Source organism: Pseudophryne corroboree, chromosome 3 (assembly GCF_028390025.1).
Source record: "Pseudophryne corroboree isolate aPseCor3 chromosome 3, aPseCor3.hap2, whole genome shotgun sequence".
Taxonomy (NCBI): Eukaryota; Metazoa; Chordata; class Amphibia; order Anura; family Myobatrachidae; genus Pseudophryne; species Pseudophryne corroboree.
In genome coordinates, this window is record NC_086446.1 from 143,038,332 (window position 1) to 143,053,803 (window position 15,472).

At 47.4% G+C, this 15,472-nt stretch overlaps 10 non-coding genes across 10 annotated transcripts; 3 read left to right on the forward strand and 7 right to left on the reverse strand.

The window, feature by feature from the left end:
- The first annotated feature begins 18 nt into the window (after positions 1–18).
- On the forward strand, positions 19–181 carry LOC134899483 (U1 spliceosomal RNA). The gene has a single exon (XR_010173155.1). It is a non-coding gene; the product is annotated as a U1 spliceosomal RNA (small nuclear RNA).
- Positions 182–852: 671 nt separating this feature from the next.
- Positions 853–1,016, forward strand: LOC134898983 (U1 spliceosomal RNA). The gene has a single exon (XR_010172671.1). It is a non-coding gene; the product is annotated as a U1 spliceosomal RNA (small nuclear RNA).
- A 152-nt stretch (positions 1,017–1,168) lies between these two features.
- LOC134899611 (U1 spliceosomal RNA) lies at positions 1,169–1,331 on the forward strand. The gene has a single exon (XR_010173264.1). It is a non-coding gene; the product is annotated as a U1 spliceosomal RNA (small nuclear RNA).
- Positions 1,332–1,688: 357 nt separating this feature from the next.
- Positions 1,689–1,852, reverse strand: LOC134898942 (U1 spliceosomal RNA). The gene has a single exon (XR_010172630.1). It is a non-coding gene; the product is annotated as a U1 spliceosomal RNA (small nuclear RNA).
- A 675-nt stretch (positions 1,853–2,527) lies between these two features.
- On the reverse strand, positions 2,528–2,690 carry LOC134899333 (U1 spliceosomal RNA). Its single transcript, XR_010173012.1, has one exon. It is a non-coding gene; the product is annotated as a U1 spliceosomal RNA (small nuclear RNA).
- A 152-nt stretch (positions 2,691–2,842) lies between these two features.
- On the reverse strand, positions 2,843–3,006 carry LOC134899125 (U1 spliceosomal RNA). Its single transcript, XR_010172808.1, has one exon. It is a non-coding gene; the product is annotated as a U1 spliceosomal RNA (small nuclear RNA).
- Positions 3,007–3,681: 675 nt separating this feature from the next.
- On the reverse strand, positions 3,682–3,844 carry LOC134899334 (U1 spliceosomal RNA). Its single transcript, XR_010173013.1, has one exon. It is a non-coding gene; the product is annotated as a U1 spliceosomal RNA (small nuclear RNA).
- A 152-nt stretch (positions 3,845–3,996) lies between these two features.
- Positions 3,997–4,160, reverse strand: LOC134899126 (U1 spliceosomal RNA). Its single transcript, XR_010172809.1, has one exon. It is a non-coding gene; the product is annotated as a U1 spliceosomal RNA (small nuclear RNA).
- A 674-nt stretch (positions 4,161–4,834) lies between these two features.
- On the reverse strand, positions 4,835–4,997 carry LOC134899416 (U1 spliceosomal RNA). Its single transcript, XR_010173092.1, has one exon. It is a non-coding gene; the product is annotated as a U1 spliceosomal RNA (small nuclear RNA).
- Positions 4,998–5,149: 152 nt separating this feature from the next.
- LOC134898852 (U1 spliceosomal RNA) lies at positions 5,150–5,313 on the reverse strand. Its single transcript, XR_010172540.1, has one exon. It is a non-coding gene; the product is annotated as a U1 spliceosomal RNA (small nuclear RNA).
- Positions 5,314–15,472: the final 10,159 nt, after the last annotated feature.

Genomic DNA, 15,472 nt, shown 5'->3' on the forward strand with positions numbered 1-15,472 from the left:
CCAGCTCTAGCCCAACTCCTACTTACCTGCCAGGTGAGATACTATGATCATGTAGGTGCTTCTCCCAGGGCAAGGCTCACCCATCGCACTCTGGGTGTGCTGCCCCTGTGATTTCCCCAAATGTGGGAAACTTGACTGCATAATTTGTGTTTCCCCTGGTCGGCTCTCGTATAATTCAGATGTCTTTGTCTCAGGTCTCTCTCCAGCCTAGTTTGCTGTCTGTTTCCACTTCTCTTTTCTTGAGCCGCTCCCTTCTATGCCCTTGCGCACTATCCTGACTTCTCCCGTCTGCTTACTTTGTGCCTTCCAACGCACAATGCGAACTACAGGTAGTGCTGCATGGCCCACACCCTTTTACTTGCCTTACAGAGCAGCTCTGGAGCTGTTACAGTGCCCAGCTGCTGCAAGAAATCAGCTTGAATGCTTCAGGGGCTGGGGCATAGCCAACATGAGCCCCACACCGAAGGAGGGTGGAGGTGTTTAATGCGAACTAGGGGTCATCCAAGCGCCGCAAAAGGCCGCCATGCCCTGCACGCCCCTCTTCTCTATTCATATGCAGATGAGGGTTGAAGCCAACTTTGACCCACTGCTTGGATGACATCACCATATGCAAATCCATCTGCTGCAGGCCTTCCCCCAGGAATGCTTGCACTAGTTGTTGCATTTGGTTTGTTGTTTGGGGGTGCTTCAGTATTAGGCAGCCTTCTGCCCTCCCATGTTCATCTGAAAATATGTGTTCTCCCTGCAGTTGTTGTCCCCAGATGAGAGTTCCCTTGTGCTGCCTCAGTTGAATCTCCTTTACTTGACAGAGATGTGCCTGAGCAGCGGCCCTCCCCAGCTCTATCCCAAATCATACTTATTTTGCATAGGAGATACCATGGTCATGAAGATTGTTTTCCCAGGGTGAGGTTCATTCATTGCATTCTGGGTATGCTGACCCCTGTGATTTCCCCAAATGTGGGAAACTGGACTGCATTATTTGTGGTAGTGAGGGACTGTGTTTGTGCTTTCCTCTGGTCAGCTCTGGTAAAAGTCAGATTTCTTTGTCTCAGATCTTCCTCTAGCCTTGTTCTTCTTTCGAGAGTTCCCTTGTGCTGCCTCAGTTGGATCTCCTTCACTTGACAGGGGGGTGCCTGAGCAGCGACCCTCCCCAGCTCTAGCCCAGCTCCTACTTACCTGCCAGGTGAGATACTATGATCATGAAGGTGCTTCTCCCAGGGCAAGGCTCACCCATTGCACTCTGGGTGTGCTGCTCCTGCGGTTTCCCCAAATGTTGGACACATGACTGCATAATTTGTGTTTCACCTGGTCGGCTCTCGTATAATTCAGATCTCTTTGTCTCAGGTCTCTCTCCAGCCTAATTTGCAGTCTGTTTCCACTTTTCTTTTCTTGAGTTGCTCCCTTCTATGCCCTTGCGCACTACCCTGACTTCTCCTGTCTGCTTACTTTGTGCCTTCCAACGCACAATGCAAACTACAGGTAGTGCTGCAGGGCCCACACCCTTTTACTTGCCTTACAGAGCAGCTTTGGAGCTGTTACAGTGCCCAGCTGCTGCAAGAAATCAGCTTGAATGCTTCAGGGGCTGGGGCATAGCCATCATGAGCCCCACACCGAGGGAGCAACTCGAAAGAAGAACAAGGCTAGAGGAAGATCTGAGACAAAGAAATCTGACTTTTACCAGAGCTGACCAGAGGAAAGCACAAACACAGTCCCTCACTACCACAAATAATGCAGTCCAGTTTCCCACATTTGGGGAAATCACAGGGGTCAGCATACCCAGAATGCAATGAATGAACCTCACCCTGGGAGAACAATCTTCATGACCATGGTATCTCCTATGCAAAATAAGTATGATTTGGGGATAGAGCTGGGGAGGGCCGCTGCTCAGGCACATCTCTGTCAAGTAAAGGAGATTCAACTGAGGCAGCACAAGGGAACTCTCATCTGGGGACAACAACTGCAGGGAGAACACATATTTTCAGATGAACATGGGAGGGCAGAAGGCTGCCTAATACTGAAGCACCCCCAAACAACAAACCAAATGCAACAACTAGTGCAAGCATTCCTGGGGGAAGGCCTGCAGCAGATGGATTTGCATATGGTGATGTCATCCAAGCAGTGGGTCAAAGTTGGCTTCAACCCTCGTCTGCATATGAAAAGAAAAAAGGGATGTGCAGGGCATGGCGGCCTTTTGCGGCGCTTGGATGACCCCTAATTCACATTAAACACCTCCACCCTCCTTCGGTGTGGGGCTCATGTTGGCTATGCCCCAGCCCCTGAAGCATTCAAGCTGATTTCTTGCAGCAGCTGGGCACTGTAACAGCTCCAGAGCTGCTCTGAAAAGCATGTAAAAGGGTGTGGGCCCTGCAGCACTACCTGTAGTTTGCATTGTGCATTGGAAGGCACAAAGTAAGCAGACAGGAGGAGAAGTCAGGATAGTGCACAAGGGTATAGAAGGGAGGGGCTCAAAAAAAAAGAAGTGGAAACAGACTGCAAACTAGGCTGGAGAGAGACCTGAGACAAAGAGATCTGAATTATATGAAAGCCGACCAGTGGAAACACAAATTATGCAGTCAAGTTTCCCACATTTGGGGAAATCGCAAGAGCAGCACACCCAGAGTGCAATGGGTGAGCCTTGCCCTGGGAGAAGCACCTTCATGATCATAGTATCTCACCTGGCAGGTAAGTAGGAGTTGGGCTAGAGCTGGGTAGGGTCGCTGCTCGGGCACTTCCCTGTCAAGTGAAGGAGATCCAACTGAGTCAGCACAAGGGAACTCTCGAAAGAAGAACAAGGCTAGAGGAAGATCTGAGACAAAGAAATCTGACTTTTACCAGAGCTGACCAGAGGAAAGCACAAACACAGTCCCCCACTACCACAAATAATGCAGTCAAGTTTCCCACATTTGGGGAAATCACAGGGGTCAGCATACCCAGAATGCAATGAATGAACCTCACCCTGGGATAACAGTCTTCATTACCATGATATCTCCTATGCAAAATAAGTATGATTTGGGATAGGGCTGGGGAGGGCCGCTGCTCAGGCACATCTCTGTCAAGTAAAGGAGATTCAACTGAGGCAGCACAAGGGAACTCTCATCTGGGGACAACAACTGCAGGGAGAACACATATTTTCAGATGAACATGGGAGGGCAGAAGGCTGCCTAATACTGAAGCACCCCCAAACAACAAACCAAATGCAACAACTAGTACAAGCATTCCTGGGAGAAGGTCTGCAGAAGCCGGATTTGCATACAGTGATGTCATCCAAGCAGTGGGCCAAAGTTGGCTGGAACCCTCATCTGCATATGAAAAGAGCAAAAGGGGTATGCAGGGAATGGCGGCCTTTTGCGGCGCTTGGATGACCCTTAGTTCGCATTAAACACCCCCACCCTCCTTCGGTGTGGGGCTCATGTTGGCAATGCCCCAGCCCCTGAAGCATTCAAGCTGATTTCTTGCAGCAGCTTGGCACTGTAACAGCTCCAGAGCTGCTCTGTAATGCAAGTAAAAGTTTGTGGGCCCTGCAGCACTACCTGTAGTTTGCATTGTGCATTGGAAGGCACAAAGTAAGCAGACAGGAGGAGAAGTCAGGATAGTGCACAAGGGTATAGAAGGGAGGGGCTCAAAAAAAAAGAAGTGGAAACAGACTGCAAACTAGGCTGGAGAGAGACCTGAGACAAAGAGATCTGAATTATATGAAAGCCGACCAGTGGAAACACAAATTATGCAGTCAAGTTTCCCACATTTGGGGAAATCGCAAGAGCAGCACACCCAGAGTGCAATGGGTGAGCCTTGCCCTGGGAGAAGCACCTTCATGATCATAGTATCTCACCTGGCAGGTAAGTAGGAGTTGGGCTAGAGCTGGGTAGGGTCGCTGCTCGGGCACTTCCCTGTCAAGTGAAGGAGATCCAACTGAGTCAGCACAAGGGAACTCTCGAAAGAAGAACAAGGCTAGAGGAAGATCTGAGACAAAGAAATCTGACTTCTACCAGAGCTGACCAGAGGAAAGCACAAACACAGTCCCCCACTACCACAAATAATGCAGTCAAGTTTCCCACATTTGGGGAAATCACAGGGGTCAGCATACCCAGAATGCAATGAATGAACCTCACCCTGGGATAACAGTCTTCATTACCATGATATCTCCTATGCAAAATAAGTATGATTTGGGATAGGGCTGGGGAGGGCCGCTGCTCAGGCACATCTCTGTCAAGTAAAGGAGATTCAACTGAGGCAGCACAAGGGAACTCTCATCTGGGAACAACAACTGCAGGGAGAACACATATTTTCAGATGAACATGGGAGGGCAGAAGGCTGCCTAATACTGAAGCACCCCCAAACAACAAACCAAATGCAACAACTAGTACAAGCATTCCTGGGGGAAGGTCTGCAGAAGCCGGATTTGCATACAGTGATGTCATCCAAGCAGTGGGCCAAAGTTGGCTGGAACCCTCATCTGCATATGAAAAGAGAAAAGGGGTATGCAGGGAATGGCGGCCTTTTGCGGCGCTTGGATGACCCTTAGTTCGCATTAAACACCCACACCCTCCTTCGGTGTGGGGCTCATGTTGGCAATGCCCCAGCCCCTGAAGCATTCAAGCTGATTTCTTGCAGCAGCTTGGCACTGTAACAGCTCCAGAGCTGCTCTGTAATGCAAGTAAAAGTTTGTGGGCCCTGCAGCACTACCTGTAGTTTGCATTGTGCATTGGAAGGCACAAAGTAAGCAGACAGGAGGAGAAGTCAGGATAGTGCACAAGGGTATAGAAGGGAGGGGCTCAAAAAAGAAGAAGTGGAAACAGACTGCAAACTAGGCTGGAGAGAGACCTGAGACAAAGAGATCTGAATTATATGAAAGCCGACCAGTAGAAACACAAATTATGCAGTCAAGTTTCCCACATTTGGGGAAATCACAGGGGCAGCACACCCAGAGTGCAATGAGTGACCCTTGCCCTGGGAGAAGCACCTTCATGATCATAGTATCTCACCTGGCAGGTAAGTAGGAGTTGGGCTAGAGCTGGGGAGGGTCGCTGCTTGGGCACCCCCCTGTCAAGTAAAGGAGATCCAACTGAGGCAGCACAAGGGAACTCTCGAAAGAAGAACAAGGCTAGAGGAAGATCTGAGACAAAGAAATCTGACTTTTACCAGAGCTGACCAGAGGAAAGCACAAACACAGTCCCCCACTACCACAAATAATGCAGTCAAGTTTCCCAAATTTGGGGAAATCACAGGGGTCAGCATACCCAGAATGCAATGAATGAACCTCACCCTGGGAGAACAATCTTCATGACCATGGTATCTCCTATGCAAAATAAGTATGATTTGGGATAGGGCTGGGGAGGGCCGCTGCTCAGGCACATCTCTGTCAAGTAAAGAAGATTCAACTGAGGCAGCACAAGGGAACTCTCATCTGGGGACAACAACTGCAGGGAGAACACATATTTTCAGATGAACATGGGAGGGCAGAAGGCTGCCTAATACTGAAGCACCCCCAAACAACAAACCAAATGCAACAACTAGTGCAAGCATTCCTGCGGGAAGGCCTGCAGCAGATGGATTTGCATATGGTGATGTCATCCAAGCAGTGGGTCAAAGTTGGCTTCAACCCTCGTCTGCATATGAAAAGAGAAAAGGGGCGTGCAGGGCATGGCGGCCTTTTGCGGCGCTTGGATGACCTATAGTTTGCATTAAACACCTCCACCCTCCTTCGGTGTGGGGCTCATGTTGGCTATGCCCCAGCCCCTGAAGCATTCAAGCTGATTTCTTGCAGAAGCTGGGCACTGTAACAGCTCCAGAGATGCTCTGTATGGCAAGTAAAAGGGTGTGGGCCCTGCAGCACTACCTGTAGTTCGCATTGTGCGTTGGAAGGCACAAAGTAAGCAGATGGGAGAAGTCAGGATAGTGCGCAAGGGCATAGAAGGGAGCGGCTCAAGAAAAGAGAAGTGGAAACAGACAGCAAACTAGGCTGGAGAGCTCTTCTGTCTATATTTTGCAAACCTGCTCTTGTCCTCTCCAGCTGCTCCATGTAGATTTGACGTCTGGAAAGGTGCATAACCCACTGACAAGCAGGCACACTCCTGCATGAGTTTTCTCTCTCACTAGCTGGATGATACACAATCATTTGCATGTGCTCCACCTCCGACACACCACCCACCCAACCACCCAGTGACCAGAGCCACCCACAAGCCAACTGGCTCCGTGATTTAATTTGCACAGTGTAGTCATCCAGGCAGCATGTCCTTCTCAATGGAAGGATCTCTGGTTCCATGGAATCTTCCACATTGGAATGCTGCGGAATAAAAAGGATTTAAATATTCAGCTTGCTAGCATTCAATGTACCTGCGGCTTGGCTTTAGCACATGGGTCTTCATCCTGTGGCCCTCCAGCTGCTGTGAAACTACACATCCCAGCATGCCCTGCCACAGTTTTGCTATTAAGGTATGCTAAAACTGAGGCAGGGCATGCTGGGATGTGTAGTTCCACAGCAGCTGGAGGGTCGCAGGTTGAAGACCCATGTTCTAGCATGCCTGTTCTATGATGCATGTACCGTGATGTCACAATCAGCTTGGAATGGGGTGTCTAGCAGGCATTTGCTGACAGCCACTTGAGGGAGACACACATCAGGAGATGCAGCATATCGGAGGTCTTCGATGCCTTTCCAGCAAATGCACACCACCTGCTGCTGGTCTGGACACAAAACAATGCCCACAATCGAAGTCCCAAAATGCCCAACTACAGGATTCATGTAAGTAGTGAATTTAGGAATGAATTTAGAAGTAGGAAATTAAGTTAGTTCACAAGTACATTCAAATTCAGATCTAAAGTCTAGGTAGGCCTCACGTCCTGGCAGCCCCCAGCACTTAAAAATGCCTTGATTAGAGGTAGAGAATTAAATGTAGATAAAAAGTAGACACAAAATAAGACTCCACAGAGCAGTTATCAGGTGTCTTTATCAATTGTTGCATTTAAAAAATCAAGCAATTAGGGAACACAATGTTGCAACAATGTAACCCTATTTGCAAAATAGTACTAAATAAGTTTGTCGATGTAAGACATTTGCAAAGGCGCATCCAAAACACGCTGGAAAATGCAACTGAATCTGTTTTTGGAGGCTAGAATAGGAAATGTGCATCGGTCCTACAAGTACTGAAAGCTCTTCTACCATCTCCCTTTTCTGAAAAGCCATTTAATATATGGTTCCCAGATAGGGGACATATCAGATATTGCCTTTCAAAAGCAGCAAATATCATACCACTTCTATTGCCATCAAAGATAAACATTGATTGTTTTCAGATATTGGATTGAAAAAGCAGTCTTTATTGACATAAAGAAGCAAAAAAACATACATAAACATTACACACATAAGTACTGTGTTGCAGCACAGCCAAAACACAATACAAATGCTGTCGGTATAGTACAGTTCAAGAACTACAGCACAGGCCAGCCTACACTATAAATCATGAACTGCACTATACATTTAAACTATACAATAATACAACAGTTAATAAGGCTATGTGTGTGGAGTGTAAGAGGGTGAGGGAATCACAAGACCGAAGCTTTATTGTAACACAGACACATATAAGGGGAGGGGCAATAAATAGAAAGGTATCCTTTACTATAGAATGTAGTCTAATCCGACCTCTGTGCTCTTCCACAACTGAAAAACGGATAGTGTTCCCAAGCCTTCCATCCTGGAATATCTGTGGTCTTTCGCCAATGAAGAAAACAATCCCTCCCTCCAGCAGACTCTTCAACCACGATACAAGATCACAGCCAAAAGGCCGAGATGCAACTACACTTGAGCTTAACAAAAATGGCTAAAACTTAGTGGAGGAAAGTGCAGTGCACCAAAACATAAGCTGACACAATCATGGAGAATGTGCCAGCATATATGCTCTTCTATCTATATTTTGCAAACCTGCTCTTGTCCCCTCCAGCTGCTCTATGTAGATTTGACGTCTGGCAAGGTGCATAACCCACTGACAAGCAGGCACACTCCTGCATGTGTTTTCGCTCTCACTAGCTGGATGATACACAATCATTTGCATGTGCTCCACCTCCGACACACCACCCACCCAACCACCCAGTCACCAGAGCCACCCACAAACCAACTGGCTCCGTGATTTAATTTGCACAGTGTAGTCATCCAGGCAGCATGTCCTTCTCAATGGAAGGATCTCTGGTTCCATGGAATCTTCCACATTGGAATGCTGCGGAACAAAAAGGATTTAAATATTCAGCTTGCTAGCATTCAATGTACCTGCGGCTTGGCTCTAGCACATGGGTCTTCATCCTGTGGCCCTCCAGCTGCTGTGAAACTACACATCCCAGCATGCCCTGCCACAGTTTTGCTATTAAGGTATGCTAAAACTGAGGCAGGGCATGCTGGGATGTGTAGTTCCACAGCAGCTGGAGGGTCGCAGGTTGAAGACCCATGTTCTAGCATGCCTGTTCTATGATGCATGTACCGTGATGTCACAATCAGCTTGAAATGGGGTGTCTAGCAGGCATTTGCTGACAGACACTTGAGGGAGACACACATCAGGAGATGCAGCATATCGGAGGTCTTCGATGCCTTTCCAGCAAATGCACACCACCTGCTGCTGGTCTGGACACAAAACATTGCCCACAATCGAAGTCCCAAAATGCCCAACTACAGGATTCATGTAAGTAGTGAATTTAGGAATGAATTTAGAAGTAGGAAATTAAGTTAGTTCACAAGTACATTCAAATTCAGATCTAAAGTCTAGGTAGGCCTCACGTCCAGGCAGCCCCCGGCATTTAAAAATGCCTTGATTAGAGGTAGAGAATTAAATGTAGATAAGAAGTAGACACAAAATAAGACTCCACAGAGCAGTTATCAGGTGTCTTTATCAATTGTTGCATTTAAAAAATCAAGCAATTAGGAAACACAATGTTGCAACAATGTAACCCTATTTGCAAAATAGTACTAAATAAGTTTGTCGATGTAAGACATTTGCAAAGGCGCATCCAAAACACGCTGGAAAATGCAACTGAATCTGTTTTTGGAGGCTAGAATAGGAAATGAGCATCGGTCCTACAAGTACTGAAAGCTCTTCTCCCATCTCCCTTTTCTGAAAAGCCATTTAATATATGGTTCCCAGATAGGGGACATATCAGATATTGCCATTCAAAAGCATCAAATATCATACCACTTCTATTGCCATCAAAGATAAACATTGATTGTTTTCAGATATTGGATTGAAAAAGCAGTCTTTATTGACATAAAGAAGCAAAAAAACATACATAAACATTACACACATAAGTACTGTGTTGCAGCACAGCCAAAACACAATACAAATGCTGTCGGTATAGTACAGTTCAAGAACTACAGCACAGGCCAGCCTACACTATAAATCATGAACTGCACTATACATTTAAACAATACAATAATACAACAGTTAATAAGGCTATGGGTGTGGAGTGTAAGAGGGTGAAGGAATCACAAGCCCGAAGCTTTATTGAAAGACAGACACATATAAAGAGAGGATTAATAAATACAAAGATATCCTTTACTATAGAATGTAGTCCAATCCGGTCTTTCAACTCTTCCACAACTGAAAAACGGATAGTGTTCCCAAGCCTTCCATCCTGGAATATCTTCAGTCTCTCGCCAATGAAGAAAACAATCCCTCCAGCAGACTCTTCAACCACGATACAAGATCACAGCCAAAAGGGCGAGAAGCAACTACACTTGCGTTTAACCAAAATGGCTAAAACTTAGTGAAGGAAAGTGCAGTGCACCAAAACATAAGCTGACACAATCATGGAGAATGCGCCAGCATATATGCTCTTCTGCGGCCCACTAGTAGATGAGCACTCTGCAGCCACCACAGAAGAGACACCCTTGTCCTCGGAGACATGGTTATCCACTGATGCATCTGAAGATGCGATCCGGACCATTTGTCCAGCAGATCCCACTGAAAAGTTCTTGCGTGAAATCTGCTGAATGGAATCGCTTCGTAAGAAGCCACCATTTTTCCCAGGACCCTTGTGCAATGATGCACTGACACTTTTCCTGGTTTTAGGAGGTTCCTGACTAGCTCGGATAACTCCCTGGCTTTCTCCTCCGGGAGAAACACCTTTTTCTGGACTGTGTCCAGAATCATCCCTAGGAACAGCAGACGTGTCGTCGGGATCAGCTGCGATTTTGGAATATTTAGAATCCACCCGTGCTGTTGTAGCAGTACCCGAGATAGTGCTACTCTGACCTCCAACTGTTCCCTGGACTTTGCCCTTATCAGGAGATCGTCCAAGTAAGGGATAATTAAGATGCCTTTTCTTCGAAGAAGAATCATCATTTCGGCCATTACCTTGGTAAAGACCCGGGGGGCCATGGACAATCCAAACGGCAGCGTCTGAAACTGATAATGACAGTTCTGTACTACGAACCTGAGGTACCCTTGGTGAGAAGGGCAATTTGGGACATGAAGGTAAGCATCCTTGATGTCCAGGGACACCATATAGTCCCCTTCTTCCAGGTTCGCTATCACTGCTCTGAGTGACTCCATCTTGAATTTGAACCTTTGTATGTAAGTGTTCAAAGATTTCAGATTTAGAATAGGTCTCACCGAGCCGTCTGGCTTCGGTACCACAAATAGTGTGGAATAATACCCCTTTCCCTGTTGTAGGAGGGGTACTTTGATTATCACCTGCTGGGAATACAGCTTGTGAATTGCTTCCAATACTGCCTCCCTGTCGGAGGGAGACGTTGGTAAAGCAGACTTCAGGAACCTGCGAGGGGGAGACGTCTCGAATTCCAATCTGTACCCCTGGGATACTACCTGTAGGATCCAGGGGTCCACTTGCGAGTGAGCCCACTGCGCGCTGAAACTCTTGAGACGACCCCCCACCGCACCTGAGTCCGCTTGTAAGGCCCCAGCGTCATGCTGAGGACTTGGCAGAAGCGGTGGAGGGCTTCTGTTCCTGGGAAGAGGCTGTCTGCTGCAGTCTTTTTCCCTTTCCTCTACCCCGGGGCAGATATGACTGGCCTTTTGCCCGCTTGCCCTTATGGGGACGAAAGGACTGAGGCTGAAAAGACGGTGTCTTTTTCTGCTGAGAGGTGAGTTGGGGTAAAAAGGTGGATTTTCCAGCTGTTGCCGTGGCCACCAGGTCCGAAAGACCGACCCCAAATAACTCCTCCCCTTTATACGGCAATACTTCCATATGCCGTTTGGAATCCGCATCACCTGACCACTGTCGTGTCCATAAACATCTTCTGGTAGAAATGGACATCGCACTTACTCTTGATGCCAGGGTGCAAATATCCCTCTGTGCATCACGCATATATAGAAACGCATCTTTTAAACGCTCTATAGTCAATAAAATACTGTCCCTGTCCAGGGTATCAATATTTTCAGTCAGGGACTCCGACCACGCCACCCCAGCGCTGCACATCCAGGCTGAGGCAATCGCTGGTCACAGTATAACACCAGTATGTGTGTATATACTTTTTAGGACATTTTCCAGCTTCCTATCAACTGGCTCCTTGAGGGCGGCCGTATCAGGAGACGGTAACGCCACTTGTTTTGATAAGCGTGTGAGTGCCTTATCCACCCTAGGGGGTGTTTCCCAACGCGCCCTAACTTCTGGCGGGAAAGGGTATAATGCCAATAATTTCTTAGATATCAGCAATTTTTTATCGGGGGAGACCCACGCATCATCACACACTTCATTTAATTCTTCTGATTCAGGAAAAACTACGGGTAGTTTTTTCACACCCCACATAATACCCTTTTTTGTGGTACTTGTAGTATCAGAAATATGCAAAGCCTCCTTCATTGCCGTGATCATGTAACGTGTGGCCCTACTGGAAAATAAGTTTGTTTCTTCACCGTCGACACTGGAGTCAGTGTCCGTGTCTGTGTCGACCGACTGAGGTAATGGGCGCTTTAGAGCCCCTGACGGTGTTTGAGACGCCTGGACAGGCACTAACTGACTTGCCGGCTGTCTCATGTCGTCAACAGTTTTTTGTAAAGTGCTGACACTATCACATAATTCCTTAAATAAGACCATCCAGTCAGGTGTCGACTCCTTATCGGGTAATATCACTACTACAGGCAATTGCTCCGCCTCCACACCATTTTCCTCCTCATACATGTCGACACACGCGTACCGACACACAGGACACACACAGGGAATGCTCTGATAGAGGACAGGACCCCACTAGCCCTTTGGGGAGACAGAGGGAGAGTTTGCCAGCACACACCAGAGCGCTATATATGTATAGGGACAACCTTATAAATAAGTGTTTCTCCCTTATAGCTGCTATATATGTTTTTATATGCCAAATTAGTGCCCCCCCCTCTCGTTTTTACCCTGTTTCTGTAGTGCAGGACTGCAGGGGAGAGTCAGGGAGACGTCCTTCCAGCGGAGCTGTGAGGGAAAATGGCGCTTGTGTGCTGAGGAGATAGGCTCCGCCCCCTTCACGGCGGCCTTTCTCCCGCTTTTTATGAGGTAAAATGGCAGGGGTTAAATACATCCATATAGCCCAGGAGCTATATGTGATGTATTTTTTACCATAAATAGTGTTTTCATTGCGTCTCAGGGCGCCCCCCCCAGCGCCCTGCACCCTCAGTGACCGGAGTGTGAAGTGTGCTGAGAGCAATGGCGCACAGCTGCAGTGCTGTGCGCTACCTTTCTTGAAGACAAGATGCCTTCTGCCGCCGATTTCTGGACCTCTTCACTCTTCTGGCTCTGTAAGGGGGCCGGCGGCGCGGCTCCGGGACCCATCCATGGCTGGGCCTGTGATCGTCCCTCTGGAGCTAATGTCCAGTAGCCAAGAAGCCCAATCCACTCTGCACGCAGGTGAGTTCGCTTCTTCTCCCCTTAGTCCCTCGATGCAGTGAGCCTGTTGCCAGCAGGACTCACTGAAAATAAAAAAACCTAAGTCTATACTTTTATTCTAAGCAGCTCAGGAGAGCTACCTAGATTGCACCCTTCTCAGCCGGGCACAAAAACCTAACTGAGGCTTGGAGGAGGGTCATAGGGGGAGGAGCCAGTGCACACCACCTAGTCCTAAAGCTTTTACTTTTGTGCCCTGTCTCCTGCGGAGCCGCTAATCCCCCATGGTCCTGACGGAGTCCCCAGCATCCACTTAGGACGTCAGAGAAAATGATGCTTATCTTTTTGAAGATGGAGAGTCAGTGGAGGTACACCCAACGCGTTTCGTCCTTAGACTTCATCACCCCTTGATGAAGTCTAAGGACGAAACGCGTTGGGTGTACCTCCACTGACTCTCCATCTTCAAAAAGATAAGCATCATTTTTATCATCCTGAAATATTTTTTATCAGTATGAAATTGTTTTTACTGATTTTACATGATTTTGGATTCTAGCTAAATTATATACTCTATTTTTACCTGTTTATGTTTTTAAAATCTTTTTTTTTTTTACTGCATATCAAAAAAAAGATTTTTACCTACTTTTTTATCCCATCATTATGTTATTAATTGCATAAATAAATATATTGTTACCCTTTTTCTAAAACCGTATCCTGCTATATTCTTCATAGTTACTTTAATTTGATAGACACTGTAAGTCGCTGGTACCCCTATTCCCCTTTTTTTCATATATATATATATATATATATATATGCACACACACTCATGTATATACATGCATATACATGTATACACAAATACACGTATGTACATGTTTATGTATGTATAATACACTGATAGAGTACATTATATTTATGAATTAATTGCTTCCCGATTCTGCAGCATCATCATCAGCACCACCAGTGTTACTCACAGTCACTTCACACTGACTGCTGCACAACACATCACTTAATTTCCGGGCCGCCCGCCACCTGGTGAAGAGACATGGGAGATGAAGGACCAGCAGTGCCACGTTGAGCGGAAGTATTGTGAATTAGTTACCCACACACTCCTTGTGACACCTGCTCCCCGTCTGCCCTCCCACCCGCCGCCTGCCGTCCGGAACCCACACTGACAAGTAAGTCTCAGCAGAATGTGTCTGCCAGCAGCTCCCAGTCCCTCCTAGAGGAACACTGCCAGTGGTGTGGCGGCCGCGGCACACTAGGACTGAGAGACCGCAGCAGGAGGAAAGCACAGGTGGGCGGGAGGAGAGCATGGGCGGACATCACCACGTCACATTGCAAGGTGACGCCAGTCCCCCCAGTGAGGCTGCCGACGAATGCACTCAGCATAGTATTAGCAGCAGGCAGAGGGGGGGCGGGTGCAGCGGTGGTGGGAGGTACGGAAATGAGCTGCAGGCTAGGCTCCACCGATCACACACTCAGCGATCACTGTGCTACAGCAAGCGTGGCGTGCAGCGGTGCTGGACATTAGGGAGTGCCTGTGCGCACCAGGCACCCCCTGTACGCACGCCTATGCGCTACCACCCCCCATATGCCACACTACATCACTATGCTACAGCCCTCCCATATGCTGCACTTCATAATTACACTATACCCCCCATACAACATACTACATCACCACACTACACTACTCACAATAAAATTAAAACATCCCAGTTCCTAATTCTTAATGAGCTCACGTGAGTTCTCTCCCCAACGGAGCTCCAGACCAAGTAACAATGAAGACACCAGCAGCGTGTAGGGGGCAGGCCTGGTCCACTTGTCAGGAGAGAGCAGTCACAGGAGGGTAAGAAGGGGGCGGGGCCTAGTCCTACAGACGGGAGAGAGCACAGACAGGAGAGAGCAAGGTACAGGGGTAGAAGGGGACGGCTGATGTGAAGAAGGGGGCGGGGCCTATTCTTACAGGCTTTCAAAATTCGACTTTAAAATTCGACATTTGACAAATTCGACTTTTCTGCAATGGTACAAATGCGGCAATTCGACAAAAGTATATTCAATTGAAGTTTGTAAATTCGACAACAGTGCTTTTAAACAGTAAATTCGTCATTCTCAATCTGCAACACTTTGCTGGCGGAATCTAATTAAAAAAATTTAAAAACATGTTTTTTTTTGCTGTTTTTTTTTTTTTTGGTAATAGCATATCTATTTATATTAGAAGGGATTAGGTACTTGGTTTGTCTTTTTTGGAGGCACAAGTATTATTTATATATTTTTTAAAATATTATTTATTTTTTAAATGGAATGTGAAAAACCCAGAAAAAAAATTGTGTGGGTCCCCCCTCCAAAGCATAACCAGCCTCGGGCTCTTCGAGACGGTCCTGGTTCTAAAAATCCGGGGGAAAAACGGACAGGGGATCCCCCGTATTTTTAAAACCAGCACCGGGCTCTGCGCCTGGTGCTGGTGCAAAAAATACGGGGGACAAAAAGAGTAGGGATCCCCCGTATTTTTTACACCAGCATCGGGCTCAACTAGCTGGACAGATAATGCCACAGCCGGGGGTCACTTTTATACAGTGCCCTGCGGCCGTGGCATTTAATATCCAACTAGTCACCCCTGGCCGGGGTACCCTGGGGGAGTGGGGACCCCTTCAATCAAGGGGTCCCCCCCCCAGCC